General features: G+C 44.0%; 1 long non-coding RNA gene across 2 annotated transcripts in view; it reads right to left on the reverse strand.

Moving 5' to 3' along the window:
* LOC139084791 (uncharacterized) overlaps positions 1-8,469 on the reverse strand; it is a 69,381-nt gene extending 60,912 nt beyond the window's left edge. For both annotated transcript variants that reach the window (XR_011542544.1, XR_011542543.1), the window contains exons 1-2: positions 7,689-8,469; positions 1,298-7,446 (exon numbers count right to left, since the gene is read on the reverse strand). This is a non-coding gene — a long non-coding RNA (uncharacterized lncRNA). The remainder of the gene's footprint in view (positions 1-1,297; positions 7,447-7,688) is intronic.
* Positions 8,470-15,441: the final 6,972 nt, after the last annotated feature.

The following is a 15,441-nucleotide window of genomic DNA, read 5'->3' on the forward strand; positions in this document are numbered from 1 at the left end:
GCCTGTGCTGAGTGACAGCGAGGGCCAGACTGGGCCAGTCCCCGAGTCACTGCACTGATAGCCTGTGCTGAGTGACAGCGAGGGCCAGACTGGGCCAGTCCCCGAGTCACTGCACTGACAGAGTGTGCTGAGTGACAGCAAGGGCCAGACTGGGCCAGTCCCTGAGTCACTGCATTGATAGCCTGTGCTGAGTGACAGCGAGGGCCAGACTGGGCCAGTCCCCGAGTCACTGCACTGATAGCCTGTGCTGAGTGACAGCGAGGGCCAGACTGGCCCAGTCCCCGAGTCACTGCACTGATAGCCTGTGCTGAGTGACAGAGAGGGCCAGACCGGCCCAGTCCCTGAGTCACTGCACTGATAGAGTGTACTGAGTGACAGCGAGGGCCAGACTGGGCCAGTCCCCGAGTCACTGCACTGATACACTGTGCTGAGTGACAGCGAGGGCCAGACTGGCACCTCCAGAAGCCACTGCACTGATAGCCTGTGCTGAGTGACAGCGAGGGCCAGAATGGGCCAGCCCACGAGTCACTGGGCTGATAGACTGTGCTTAGTAACAGTTAGGGTACTTAGGTCACTTTCGTAATTTAGCTACAATGAATACATCACTTAAATGATGTTAAGAAAATAGATGCCAACCTACCCTGAAAGAGAAAGCCTCACAAGTTCATCTCTAAATCTTATGTTTGTTTTTAGAATACTATAAGGAAATCTCTTTTAAAAATGCCTGTCTCCGTTTCCCTGAAACTTATCAATATGTCCATAAAGAAATCCTTCTGGGCCAGCCCCGGTGGCCTAGTGGTTAAGTGTGGTGCACTCCGGTTTGCCAGCCCAGGGTTCACAGGTTCAGCTCCTGGGCGAGGACCTACACCATGCATCAGTGCCCCTGTTGTGGAGGCATCCCACATCCAAAATAGAGGAGGATTGGCACACATCTCAGCTCAGGGCCAAGCTTCCTCAGCAAAAAAAAGAAAAAAGAAGAAGCCCTTCTGAATTCCATGAGCCTCTCCTCAGTAGTGTTTCTTCACTTCTACTTTGATGCAATAAACAGAAGCCTAAAACCACAAGACAATACATTTTATAACAGAACTGTTGGGGGAGACAGTTCTCCGGGGCCTTGTTGCACTCCTGCACATCTTACCACCTGTGCAAAGACTGCAAGGCCCTGACTGCCCTTGCACTGAGGCCAGTTCTTAGGGTTGTTTATGCAGCTGGTAACCCCGACAGATGAGTTAACCTCTCTGCCCCTTTCTCCACCTCCTTCCCCTGCCAACCTCCAGCAAAGACTAGGTTTACTTACTGCTTGCTGTAAACATGGTGGCTGCCCCTCAGTGCGTGATTCAGCAGCAATGTAAACACACTCTGTACACAGCCTCCATCTGGGCCGAACCACGTTGCCCCTGTGGGGTTTGAGGAGCAACGGAAACCAACATAAACATGCTGATGCGCATGCTGCTTGCTGGGTCAAAATGATAAAGTCCTTTGACTCTGAGCCAGAAGTCTCATGTCTTCTGTCCACATCCGCAAAACAGTAACAGGCTGACTTATTAGTCTGTAAGTAGGGTAAAATCAAATCCCAGAACCAACAATAATCCTCTTCAATATTAAATAAATACTTGCAATTCTCTATTTTGTTTTCCTTTTTTTTTTTTGAGGAAGAGCTAACCACTGCCAATCCTCTTTTTGCTGAGGAAGGCTGGCCCTGAGCTAACATCCATGCCCATCTTCCTCTATCCTACATGTGAGACGCCTACCACAGCATGGCATGCCATGCGGTGCCATGTCCGCACCCAGGATCCAAACCCTCGAACCCCGGGCCATCGAGAAGCAGAACATGTGAACCCAACCGCTGCACCATCTGGCAAGCCCCTTATTTTCCTTCAATAGTCATTCTTTAGAAAGGATTCTCACATTAAGGGTGATCAAAGCCCCTGGTTTGCACAGGATAGTCCAGTTTATACCTGCTGACCCACTATTTCTCCTCCAGTCAGCTCCTCTTTCACCTTCCAGTGCTCTGCTTGTGTATTAAATTATATGATCACCCTAGTTCTAATCCAATGGACGGATATATACTTTCTGGAAATAGATAAGTTGCTTCAATCTTTTGTTTGTGATCATTTTTCTTAAAAAAAAAAAAAGGAACAAAACTGACTTCAATTCTTTCACTTAAAACACCTTTTCCCCCAAGAATTTAATTTAACCCACTATAATTACATTTTGCAGATAATGAGAAGAAAGTTCTAAATTCATTATCCCCCTTACATAAGATGACAACGAACGCTCGTTAAGTGCTTTAATGCTGCAAAACACATTTAGATATGCACTAGTTTTCCTTTTAGGAAATCATCTAAAATTGAGAATGACGGAAAAATCATATACATTTGATTACATTTTATGCTAATATTTTAACATGGGGCCCTCCACCCACAATATTCTGGGGGAAAAAAGTCTCCAAGGGGCCCGCCTGTGGCTGAGTTGTTAACTTTGCAGCCATTGGCTTTGGCCCCCTGTTCCCCTGGGCGCCCACCTATGCACCCCTCATCAAGCCATGCTGAGGCGGTGTCCCCCATAGAAGAACTAGAATGACTTACAACTAGGATATATAACTACGTACTGGGGCTTAGGGAGAAAAAAAAAAGGAAGGGAGGAGGATTGGCAACAGACGTCAGCTCAGGGCCAATCTTCCTCAAAAAAAAAAAATCTCCAAGAAAAATACTGAGGCTGCACGTGTAGATGTGACTGCAGATTCTGAGAAGCTATCCAGTTCCCACATTCTCGTCTCTGCACTTCATCCACGCTAGGAATTGCAGAGCTTGCCTCCTGCACAGCAAGAAACAACGCGAGCAGAGCAGTCCTTCGTCAAACCTTCCCAAAGGGCGGCCAAATGCTCCGGCTTGACCCAGCTCCTGCACGCCCTCCACCGGGTCCAAGGAGGGAGGCAGGCGCTCCGCTCAGCGGCCGGCTGGGGCTCCCGCCCGTTCACGCTGCAGGGTCGCAGCCAGCACAGCTCTGCACCAGCCCCTCCCCACCTGCTCTGCACATCGCTACACGCAAACAAGATCTGGGAGATTTGACAAAACAAAAAAGGTCCTCTGCCCCAAATTATGGCGATCCCTGCCATACACGAGAAAGCCAGCCCGGTGTGAGGAGGGCCAGCTCTCGATGAGGCAGGGGGCGCTGTGCGCAGTGTCTTCAAGCGAGTCCCGGGATAGGCCCGGAGAAAGTGAGCCATTCCGGCGCAGGCCGTGGGTTAGGGACTGCTTCCCGGCTGCCCACACGTGCCCAGAACTCACAAGAGGAAATATACCCCACGCTACCACTTCTAAAGACTAAAATGTTTTTCAAAAAATAAACTTCGAAGTAAGATTAATCAAGATTAAAACTGGTTTCTTCTAGGAGACAAAGCGAAACTATTGTTTTCGTTAAAGGAAGGTCTTCAAAATTCATCGCAGACGCAAAGCGATGTGATTAGAAAGAGGATTTTTAAAAAATTGCTCTACTCTTTCGTTTTCCGTGCGCACCGGTGGTCTCGTAAAGAGTGAGAGCAGAATAAAAGCCCTACCCTGGATCCCACATTTCCCCAGGAACACGGCAGCAATCAGCTGCGCGGCCCTCCGCTCAGCCTCCTGCCTCAGTGTCCCCGACGGCCGCCCTGCCACGACAGCCTCTGGGCCAGATCCAGCCGGACGAGCCACGCACCCCCAAGCCGAGCTCCCTGGGTGTGCCATGCTAACAGTAACAGCACCCACCACATAGGTCACAGGTTGAGCTGTCACGAGGATTAAACGGCTTAAACAACCCCTGGCACACAGGTGTTCATTAAAAAGTTTTATCAAGAGAACTACAAAATAAATCCCTCATCATACCTCTCCTTCAGATACCAGGAGAGTTGACGCTTACCTCATTTGCAAAATCCACATTTTTTGTAGGGCAGTAACACACAATGTCAAGGGACATGTGTGGGAGAGACGAATGCATAAGCCATATAAATGAAGAGACCAATCAGCTCTTCCATGATTATGTCTAAAATTCCAAAGAACTCACTAAATTCAAACAACCAAGGAGGTAAACTGCAGGTTGAGTGCCGTCCTCACCACTAAGTGGTACCCCCTCCCCTTCCACAGCCCATCCTGGACCCAATGGAAGCACCATTAATCCACGGGTCTCCTGTCTCTACCACGCCATCCCTTCCCATAAGAAAGCAGACAGTTTCCCACCTAGGCCATCACCCACACCTCCCACTGTCAGTGCCCTCAGCACTGCCTCTTCTGTTATCAGTATTTATTGCCAATGCTAAAACACAAGGCAAAATGAAATTTCTTCATAAGGAGCATGAAATCTATGGAAAAATATTCAGAAGCAAGGCTTTCAATTAATTCAGTATTTAAATGAAATTCATTTCAGACCCAATTCAATAAAGCTTTCATATTCTAAAGACATTCCCAATAGTAAAAAAAGTTAGTTTCCAAAAAGATTCTGCTTTAGTGTATTTGGGAAATCTGGGCTGCTACCGTATCGTAACTCAAATTTGATCTGATGAATTAATTTAGACATAAAATACAGGAAATTCAAATACTGGACTCACTGGTGCTTTTTTTTTTTTTTAAAGAAGATTGACCCTGAGCTAAAATCCGTGCCCATCTTCCTCTACTTTATATGTGGGACGCCTGCCACAGCATGGCCTGATGAGCCGTGCATAAGTCCGTGCTCGGGATCCGAACCGGCGAACCCCGGACCATCAACGTGGAGTGCGTGAACTTAACCGTTTTGCCACCAGGCCAGCCCCTCACTGGTGCTTTCTACAGGTAGCCGCCTAGATTACTGCATGAGCCCCAATCATGGCTGTAACTCTAATCTTCCTGCCCTCTAAATCCACTGTCCACATATGGCCAGGAAATGCCCTTAGGACCTCATCTCTGCCCTGCTTATCACCCTTCAGTGGTTCCCACTGTCCTAAAGAACAGTCCAGACTCACGTGGCTCATAAGGTGCTTCCTGACCTAACTCCCTACCCAGCGCGCCAACCTCGAACCGTCGCCAGACCATGCTGCAAACTTACCTAGCTCTCTTCTCACCTCCCGCCCGGAGTGTCCTTCCCACCTCCTGTTTGCCATTAGGGTCTCAGCTGAAATGTCCTTTCCTAGGGTGCCTCCCAAGTGACGGGCACTTGCCACAGGCTTCCACAGACAGCACTTTCTGTAGCACGGCACTTAGCACATTTCATCACTTTTCTTTTGTTTACCTGTCTCTCTTCACAGACTATAAGCTCCAAGAGGGCTCTGTATTATTGCGTCTCCAGCATCTGGAATAACGCCTGGCCCATAGACGGCAGTCAGCAAACACTGGTTCAATGAATGAGACGATGACGGCTTAACCACAAGAGTGAAGATGGAGAAACAGAGAAGAACGCAAACAGAACACGCAGATTCAAGTAGGACCTGGCGACAGAACAGAACATGGGCAATAACAAAGGGTCTGCGATGTCAAATTTCCACCTTGGGTAACATGGACAGTGTCTTTCACCAAGCAACAGGCGGAGGTGCACCTCAGGGGACGAGGAACGAGTTTAGTTGTAGACATGTTGAATTGGAGGTGTTCCCAGACGTCTGTCTAAGAGGCCTTGGCTAAGAACACGTCACTCCCCTGCTCAGGACACGGCGGCTTCCCAGTGCTCTTACATGAACCCCAACTTGTTGCTGTGCCCTACCAGCCCCTGCACTGTCTGCCCTCTCCAACTCTCTGACCTCATCTTCTCCCATCTTGTTCCCCCTTGCCCACCTCACTCTGGCCACAGTGGATCTGCTGTCCCCAGGAAGCGCTAAGCGACGCACTCCTCAGCATCTCCACGCTCGCTGTGCCCTCTGCCTGGAACACTTTGCCCGGATTCACCTAGCTTCCTGCTTCTCACCACACAGCCCTCATTTCAGATATCACCTCCTGGGCAGGGGGGGCCCTCCCTGTCGACCATAACAACCATCCAAAGCAGTCCATCACTAAACGTTTACTTCTTTTGCATCTTGATTGTCAGCTGGCCCATCTAGTTGTAAACTTCACAGTCAGGCCTCTCAGGCTGGCTTTTCACCAGCATAACCCCCAGCACTTAGGACAGTGTCTGGCCTTTGCTAATAGTTCAACAAGTTCGATGAACAAATAACTGAATGAATGAAGGCAGGCATGCAGACAGGCTTTGCCTCCTCCTGCCTTCCCACTGGAATGGTTGTGAAAATACAAAGTGATACAAAGTGTCACCTACACAAAGAAACTAGAAATGCTGACCAGTTATCTCACAAATTCCAGAAAGAAGTTCTACAACAAAAGGCAAATAAAGCTCTCAAGGGCAGCAAGAACTGGGGAAGGGAAGAGAGAGGCGATGGATTTCTACCACCTCCACAGCCTTCCTGTCCCAAGGGTCAAAAACCTGGCAACGACCAGGAGCACTGCACTGCATTTCGTTTTGTTCATTCATTTAGCTATGTATTCATTCACTGAATAAGTGACATATTCATCTAGTTCAAAGATCAAAACAATATAGGGGCCGGCCTGTGACCAAGTGATTAATTTCCCATGCTCTGCTTCAGCGGCCCAGGGTTTCACTGGTTTGGATCCTGGGCAGGGACCTAGCACCTCTCATCAGGCCATGCTGAGGCAGCATCCCACATGCCACAACTAGAAGGACCCACAACTAGAATATACAACAATGTACTGGGGGGCTTTGGGGAGAAGAAGCAGGAAAAAAAAAAGAGAGAAGAAGATTGGCAACAGATGTTAGCTCAGGTGCCAAGCTTTAAAAAAAAAACACTATAAGCAGGTTCACATGGTGAGATCTCCCTTCCTGTCCCCGTCCTCTCCATTCTCCAGATCACTAACACTCTCCTCGCTGGGAAGGCTCGAAGGTTTTCACTTTGATAAGTATCTTGTGCCATCTGTATACATAGCACTTCATACACTGGCTGCTATAACTGTGGGATAAGAAGCTTATCAGGTATATTATTATTATATGTAATATATATATTATTAGGATCAGGTATAATTTTTCAAGATATTACCCAAGTGCTTCCATAGAGTGTCCATTTTATCCTTCGAAAATATTTAAAATAAAAACCCCCAGACCCTACTCCAACCCAGCCAGCTCACAGCCTAAGGGCAGAGGCCACAGAACAGGCTTTTTCAAAACAGCTCCCCTTGTCATCGTCATGATCAGCCACATGCGGGAACTGCCATCCTCCTCAGAGAGCAGGCGTCTTCACCGATCGGAGGGAGGAAGCGCTGCTGCCCTCCTGTGCAGGGCCTGTTTACGCTTTCCCTGTGATCTCCTCATCACGCTTTCTCCTCCTAAATATGCAACCATTCTTCAGGTGATTGTATACACATACACACACAAACATGTATATACGTGTTTATGTATACATACGTGCACATATTCCTGTATTCACACAGTACTGGAACCTCTCTGAAACAAAACATACACAGTGGTTATAACAGCTGTCTTCAGGGAGCGCAAGTGAGTAGCCAGAGTATGGGGGAAGGGAGACTTACTTCCCCTTTGAATGGTGTCCCATGTGCCTGTATTACCTATTGAAAAATCAGTAAAGTTACAGAACTCTTTCTTCATGCACCGAATGTGGGACACCATTCCAAACAATGCTGTGGCGATTTTGAAACATGCCTGAAGGTGTTTTCACAACTACTCACCACAAGACGTGGAATCGAATTCCACACCCCTCGAAGGTAGGCCAGTGACTCACATCTATCAAAGAGAATGTGGCTGACGTGATGCTGTGTGCCTTCCAAGCCTGGAGAACTTCCACCTGGCTTGCTCCCTCTCTTCGAGTGCCCACTCTGGGGGAATCCAGCCACCGTGCTGTGAGGACACTCAAGCAGTCGGTGCAGTCTGCGGAGAGGCACGTGTGGACAGAGGAAAAGGGATTCAATGCCTGAAGGAGCGGGAAGGACTGGGAGAGCCGTATCTGAAGACAGGGAGCATGAGGGGTTAAGAACTGACAGAGCTTCAGCCTTGGGAAGAAGGCAGGACAGGTCTTCCTCTTGAGGCAAGATAGAGAAAGAGGTAAGAAGAGCTGTAGACACACAGAGATATGGATGCAGACGGGAGGGAGGTTGATAACTTCAAGCAAAAGATCTCTGTATTTCCATGGAGGCAGAGAATGATCAAGAGCTGAAGAGGTGAAGATTCCCTGCAGGCACAAGAACACAGAGAAGAGAGATGCTAGGTCACCGTGCAGAATCACCATGTTCAACAAGATTCCAGAGCTCATCCCTTTAAACCTAACACCTGTGTTCAAAGCACAAGTGGTTTAACCACTCCTCAAGGTCTCCAAGAAAATATTTCAGAGCTTTAAAATTGTTACTTCAAAGTTCTACCACATGTTAAGGCTTGACTATTGGTTATTATATAAATTAATTCTTTATCCTTTTGAAGGCAAAAATGATCATCCAACGTTACTTTCAGAAAACCCTGAGGATATCTTGTCAAGGTGGCGGTGTAGGTGGACTCTGAACTCACCTCCTTGACAAACACAACCAGGATACAACTATTCTTGGAAAATTACCCTGGAGAGAGAACTGAAAACTGGATAAGAAGAACCCCTACAACAAGGGACAGTCCTGACTGAGGCACAAGAGGCAGAAATTCCTTCTGGAGAGAGAAAAGCCACCTTTGTGAGCCTCAGAACTTCATTGCTGGCTGGGCAGGAGCCACCCTAAGGTACGCAGCCTTCCCAGGAGAAGTGGGGACCTTAGTAGGGGTGTGTTACCGCTATAAGCATCCTTCAGACTGAGCACAACTGAGATGAGTATGCTACTGTCTGGCTTCGCTGGCTATTAACTGCAATGGGAACACCCCCAGGAAAGCTATTGACATAAGGAGAATAAAGCCAGTTCTTAAAAGGGCAAATGCACAAATTCACTTGTCTCAGCGGGCAACCTAAAATCACCAGAAAGAAAGCTACACAGTCCTTTGGTGAAAAGAGACTCACCTGATAGGATCTGGGTGCATCTCGGTGGGAGGTGAGACCTCTCCAGAGACGGAGACATTGGTGGTACCCATTACTGTAACCTAGTACAGGCATGCTGGCACAGGTGTTGGCAGGTGCCATTGGAGTTCTTCCCCTGGCCTGATAGCCCAGGGGTCTGCCCCACCACTAGAGAGCAGATTTAATCCAGTTCAGCCAGGGCAGACAGCCAGCCCTAGTGAGTGGCCACTCCCAACATCAAACCCTCAGGTAACTTGTGGGCCTGCATAGACTGGGTGCTTTGGTCCTCTAGAGGCAGGTGAGCATGTCCACCTCTCTGAGGTAAGGCTTGTGTGAGGAGCAGATGAACTGTGGGCAGTGATGGTGGAGAGTGTGGGGGCCTCTGCAGTGGGGCAACTGGGTCCACTCCAGGGGGTCAGGATGTGTGCAGGGGCCAGGACTGTGTTGACAGTGTGCGTGAACCTGTGGGAGTTGGGGCTTATCAGTGGCAGAAGACTTGTGCTTCACAAACAGCCACAAAGGGAGTCGGCCCCACCTTCCAAAGCCTGAAACAACTGGGTGCTCCTGTGCCTCAGGCCAGCCCCACTCAGCTGCAATCCTGAGAGAGGCTAACAACAGCCTTGCAGGCCTGGGGCCTACAGCAACCATAAGCCTCTGAGCCTAGCAACCAGCAACACAGGGTACCGACTCAGTTATCAGGAAAACTGCAACAGAACTGTGCTATTAGACCTTGTAGCCAAGACTGCTGGGGCTCCCCAAACCTGATTTACAAAGAGCAAAGACTGGACTCCCTGGGCACCTGCAGTTACAGCAACCCTGCCACACCAGAAGGACACAGGTAGCCCAAGCAGGGGTCACTCTTGGATCATTGGGACTGGTGATGAGAGGGAAGCACACTGCTGGGCCACAAAAGGCATCTCTTACATAAGCTCACTTCTCCAAGATCAAGAGACATAGCTGACTCACCTATTACATAGGTATAAGCCCACAGAAAGAGGCATAATGAGGAGGCAAAGGGATACATTCCAAGCAAGGGAACAGGAAAAAAAAAATGCAGAAAAAGAACTAAATGAAACAGAAATAAGCAGTCTACCCAACAAAAAATTCAAAGAAAACTCATAAGGATGCTCACTGATATTGGGAGAAGACTGGATGAACACAGTGAGAATGTCAGCAGAGAATCGGAAAATATAAAACAGAACCAATCAGAAATGAAGAATACAATACTGGAAATGAAAAATTCACTACAGGGACTCAATAGCAGAGTAGATGATACAGAAGAATGGATCAGTGAGCTAGACAAAAGACTAGAGGAAATCACCCAAGCTGAACAGATCAAAGAAAAAAGAATTAAAAAGAATGAGGACAGTCTAAGGGAACTCTGGGACAACATCAAGTGCACTAACATTCATACTATAGGTGTCCCAGAAGGAGAAGAGAAAGACAAAGGGACAGAGAATCTATTTGAAGAAGTAATAGTGGAAAACTTTCCTAATCTAAGGAAAGAAACAGACATCCAAGCAGAGGAAGCACAGAGATCACCAAACAAGATAAACCCAAAGAGGCCCACACCAAGACACATTACAATTGAAATGTCCAAAATTAAAGATAAAGAGAGAATCCTAAAAGCAACAAGAGAAGGGAACAAGTGACATAACAAAGGAAAGCCCATAAGGCTGTCAGCAGACTTCTCAACCAAAACCCTACAGGCTAGAAGAGAGCGGCAGGACTTATTTAAAGTGCAGAAAGGAAAAAACCTACAGCCAAGAATACGCTATCCAGCAAAGTTGTCATTCAAAATGGAAGGAGAGATAAAGAGCTTCCCAGACAAGCAAAAATCAAAGGAGTTTATCACCAAGAAACCAGTTCTACAAGAAATGCGGAAAGAACTTATTTAACTGGGAAAGAGAAGACCAGAAATAGGAATAATAAAATTATTTAAAAAAAAAAAAAGCAATAAAATCACCAGTAAAGGCAAAAATACAGTAAAGGTGGCAGATGAACCACCTATGAAGATAATATGAAGGGTAAAAGACGAGAGTACTAAAATTACCTATTTCAATGATAAGAGAGTAATGGATAGACACACACAAAATAAGATTAGATATGATTTGAAAAACATAACGTGGGAGGAGGTGAGTAAAAGAGTAGAGCTTTTAGAATGAGGTCAAGCTAAAGAGACTATGAACTCAATATAGATTGCTCTATACGTAGAACATTACATAGGAACCTCATGGTAATCACAAACCAGAAACCTGTAATAAGTAAACAAATAAGTAAAAGAAAACAAATCAAATATATTACTAAAGAAAGCTATCAAACCACAAGGGAAGAGAGCAAGAGAAGAAGAAGGAACCAAAAAGAACTACTAAAACACCCATAAAGAAATTAAGAAAATGGCAATAAGTACATACTTATCAATAGCTAGTTTAAATGTAAATGGACAAAATGCTCCAATCAAAGGCATAGGGTGGCTGACTGGATAAAAAAACAAGACCCATATATATGCTGCATACAAAAGACACACTTCAGACCCAAAGACACTCACAACCTGAAAGCGAAGGGATGGACAAAGATACTCTATGCAAACGGCAAAGAAAAGAAAATGGGGGTAGCAATACATCTATCGACAAAATAGACTTTAAAATAAAAACTGTAACAAGAGACAAAGAAGGGGACTACATAATGATAAACAGAACAATCCAACAAGAGAATATTACACTTGTAAATATCTATGCACCCAACATAGGAGCACCTATATATATAAAACAATTATTTACAGAAGTAAAAGGAGAAATAGACAATAACACAATAATAGTAGGGGACTTTAATACTCCACTTACAACAATGGATAGATCATCCAAACAGAAGATCAATAAGGAAACAATGGTATTAAATGACCCATTAGACCAGATGGATGCAGTAGATATAGAAAGAGAACATTCCATCCAAAAACCACAGAATACACACTCTTTTCAAATGCACATGGAACATTCTCCAAAATGGATCACATATTAGGCCACAAAACAAGTCTCAATAAATTTAAGAAGATCAAAATAATACAAAGCATCTTTTCTGACCACATGGGTATGAAACTAGAAATCAACTACGTGATGAAAATCAGAAAAGCCACAGTAATGTGGAGTTTAAACAAAATGCTACTGAACAATGATTGGGTCAATCAATAAATCAAAGGAGAAATAAAAAAATACCTGGAGACAAAGGAAAAGGAAAAGACGACATGGCAAAATCTATGGAATACAGCAAAAGCAGTTCTAAGAGGGACGTGTATAGCAATTCAGGCCTGCCTCAAACAAGAAAAATCCCAAATGAACAATCTAACAGTGCATCTAAAGGTACTGGAAAAAGAAGAACAAACAAAGCCCAAAATCAACAAAAGGAAGGAAACAATAAAAATCAGAGCAGAAATAAATGAAATAGAAACTTTAAAAAAGTAGGAAAAAAAATCGATGAAACCAAGAGCTGGTTCTTTGAAAAGATAAACAAAATTGACAAACCTTTAGCTAGACTCACAAGAAAATAAGAGAGAAGGCTCAAAAAGATAAAATCAGAAATGAAAGAGGAGAAACTACAACAGACACCTCAGAAATAAAAAAGATTATAAAAGAATACTATGAAAAGAATACTATATGCCAACAAACTGGATAATCTAGAAGAAATTGACAAATTCTTAGAATCATCTAACCTTCCAAAACTGGATCAAGAAGAAGTAGAGAATTTGAATAGACCAATCACCAGTAAAGAGATTGAAACAGCAATCAAGAACCTCTCAAAAAAGAAAAGTCCAGAACCAGACAGCTTCCGTGGTGAATTCTACCAAGCATTCAAAGAAGACTTAATATCCATCCTTCTCAAACTCTTCCAAAAAATTGAAGAGGAGGGGAGGCTTCCTAACTCATTCTATGAAGCCAACATTATCCTGATACCATAACCAGACAGGGACAACACAAAAAAAGAAAATTACAGCCCAGTATCATCAAAGAATATCGATGCAAAAATCCTCAACAAAATACTAGCAAATTGAATACAACAATACATTAAAAAGATCATACACAATGATCAAGTGTGATTTATTCCAGGGATGCAGGAATGATTCAACATCCACAAATCAATCAACATTAACAAAATCAACACCACATTGACAAAATGAAGAATAAAAATCACATGATCATCTCAATAGATGCAGAGAAAGCATTTGACAAGATATAGCATACATTTATGATAAAAACTCTAAATAAAATGGATGTAGAAGGAAAATACTTCAACATAATAAAGGCCATATATGACAAACCCACAGCTAATATCATCCTCAATAGAGAAAAACTGAAAGCTATCTCTCTAAGAACAGGAAGCAGACAAGGACACCCAGTGTCACCACTCTTACTTAACACAGTATTGGAAGTCCTAGCCAGAGCAATCAAGAAAAAGAAATAAAAGGGATCCAAATTGGAAAGGAAGAAGTGAAACTGTCACTATTTGCAGATGACATGATTTTATATACAGAAAACCCTAAAGAATCCACTAAAGAAATATTAGAAATAATAAATGACTACAGTCAAGTTGCAGGATATAAAATCAACATACAAAAATCAGTTGTGTTTCTCTACACTAACAACCAAATAGCAGAAAGAGAAATTAAGAATACAATCCCATTTACAATTGCAACAAAAAGAATAAAATACCTAGGAATAAACTTAACCAAAGAGGTGAAAGATCTGTACACCGAAAACTATAAAACATTGTTGAAAGAAATTGAAGAAGACACAAAGAAATGGAAAGATATTCTGTGCTCTTGGATTAGAAGAAGTAACATAGTTTACATATCCATACTTCCTAAAGCAATCTATAGATTCAATGCAATCCCTATCAAAGTTCCAACAACATTTTTCACAGAAAAAGAACAAAGAATCCTAAAATTCATATAGAACAACAAAAGACCCCGAATAGCCAAAGGATTCCTGAGAAAAAAGAACAAAGCTGGAGGTATCAGACTCCCTGATTTCAAAATATATCACAAAGCCATAGTAATCAAAACAGCATGGTACTGGCACAAAAACAGACACACAGATCAATGGAACAGAATCGAGAGCCTAGAAACAAACCCACACATATATGGACAGCTAATTTTCAACAGGGGAGCCAAGAGCATACAATGGAGAAAGGAGAGTCTCTTCAATAAATGGTGTTGGGAAAACTGGACAGCCACATGCAAAAGAATGAAAGTAGATCATTATCTTACACCATCCACAAAAATTAACTCAAAATGGATTAACAACTTGAATGTAAGACCTGAAACCATGAAAATTTTAGGCAGTACACTCTGACATCAGTGTTAGCAGCATTCTTTCAACTACCATGTCTGACCGGGCAAGGGAAACAACAGAAAAAATAAATAAATGGGACTACATCAAACTAAAAAGCTTCTGCACAGCAAAGGAAACCATCAACAAAATGAAAAAACAACCTAACAACTGGGAGAGGATATTTGCAAACGATATATCAGATAAGGGGTAAATATCCAAAATATACAAAGAAGACATACATTTCAACAATTAAAAAAAAAATTAAAAAATGGGCAAGAGATGTGAACAGATATTTCTCCAAAGACAATATATGGTTGGCCAACAGGTACCTGAAAAGATGTTCAACATCATTAACTATCAGCAAAATGTAAATCAAAACCACAATGAGGTATCACTTCACTCCCGTCAGAATGGCTATAATTAACAAGACAGGAAAAAACAAATGTTGGAGAGGATGTGGAGAGAAGGGAACCCTTGTACACTGCGAACTGCAAACTGGTGCAGCCACTATGGAAAATAGTGTGTCATTTCCTCAGAAAATTAAGAATAGATCTACCATATGATCCCGCTATCCCACTGCTGGGTATTTATCCAAAGTACATGAAAACACAAATGCATAAAGATACTTGCACCCCTATGTTCATTGCAGCGTTATACACAATAGCCAAGATTTGGAAGCAACCTAAGTGCCCATCAAGGGACGAATGGATAAAGAAGATGTGGTATTTATACACAATGGATACTACTCAGCCAAACGAAATGATGAAATCCAGCCATTTGTGACAACACGGATGGACCTTGAGGGTATTATGCTAAGTGAAATAGGTCAGAGGGAGAAAGTCAAATACCATATGATCTCACTCATAAGTAGAAGATAAAAACAATAATAAACAATCACATAGCAACAGAGATTAGATTAGTGGTTATCAGAGGGGAAGGGGGGAGGGAAGAAGGCGAAAGGGGTGGAGAGGCACATGTGTGTTGGGATGCATTTTTTTTTTACTTTTTATTACGATTATGATAGTTTACAACCTTGTGAAATTTCAGTTGTACATTATTGTCTGTTAGTCATGTTGTAGGTGCACCCCTTCACCTTTGTGCCCACCCCTCACCCCTCCCTTTCCCCTGTTA

The sequence above is a fragment of the Equus przewalskii genome, chromosome 7 (genome assembly GCF_037783145.1).
Source record: "Equus przewalskii isolate Varuska chromosome 7, EquPr2, whole genome shotgun sequence".
NCBI classification, from domain to species: domain Eukaryota; kingdom Metazoa; phylum Chordata; class Mammalia; order Perissodactyla; family Equidae; genus Equus; species Equus przewalskii.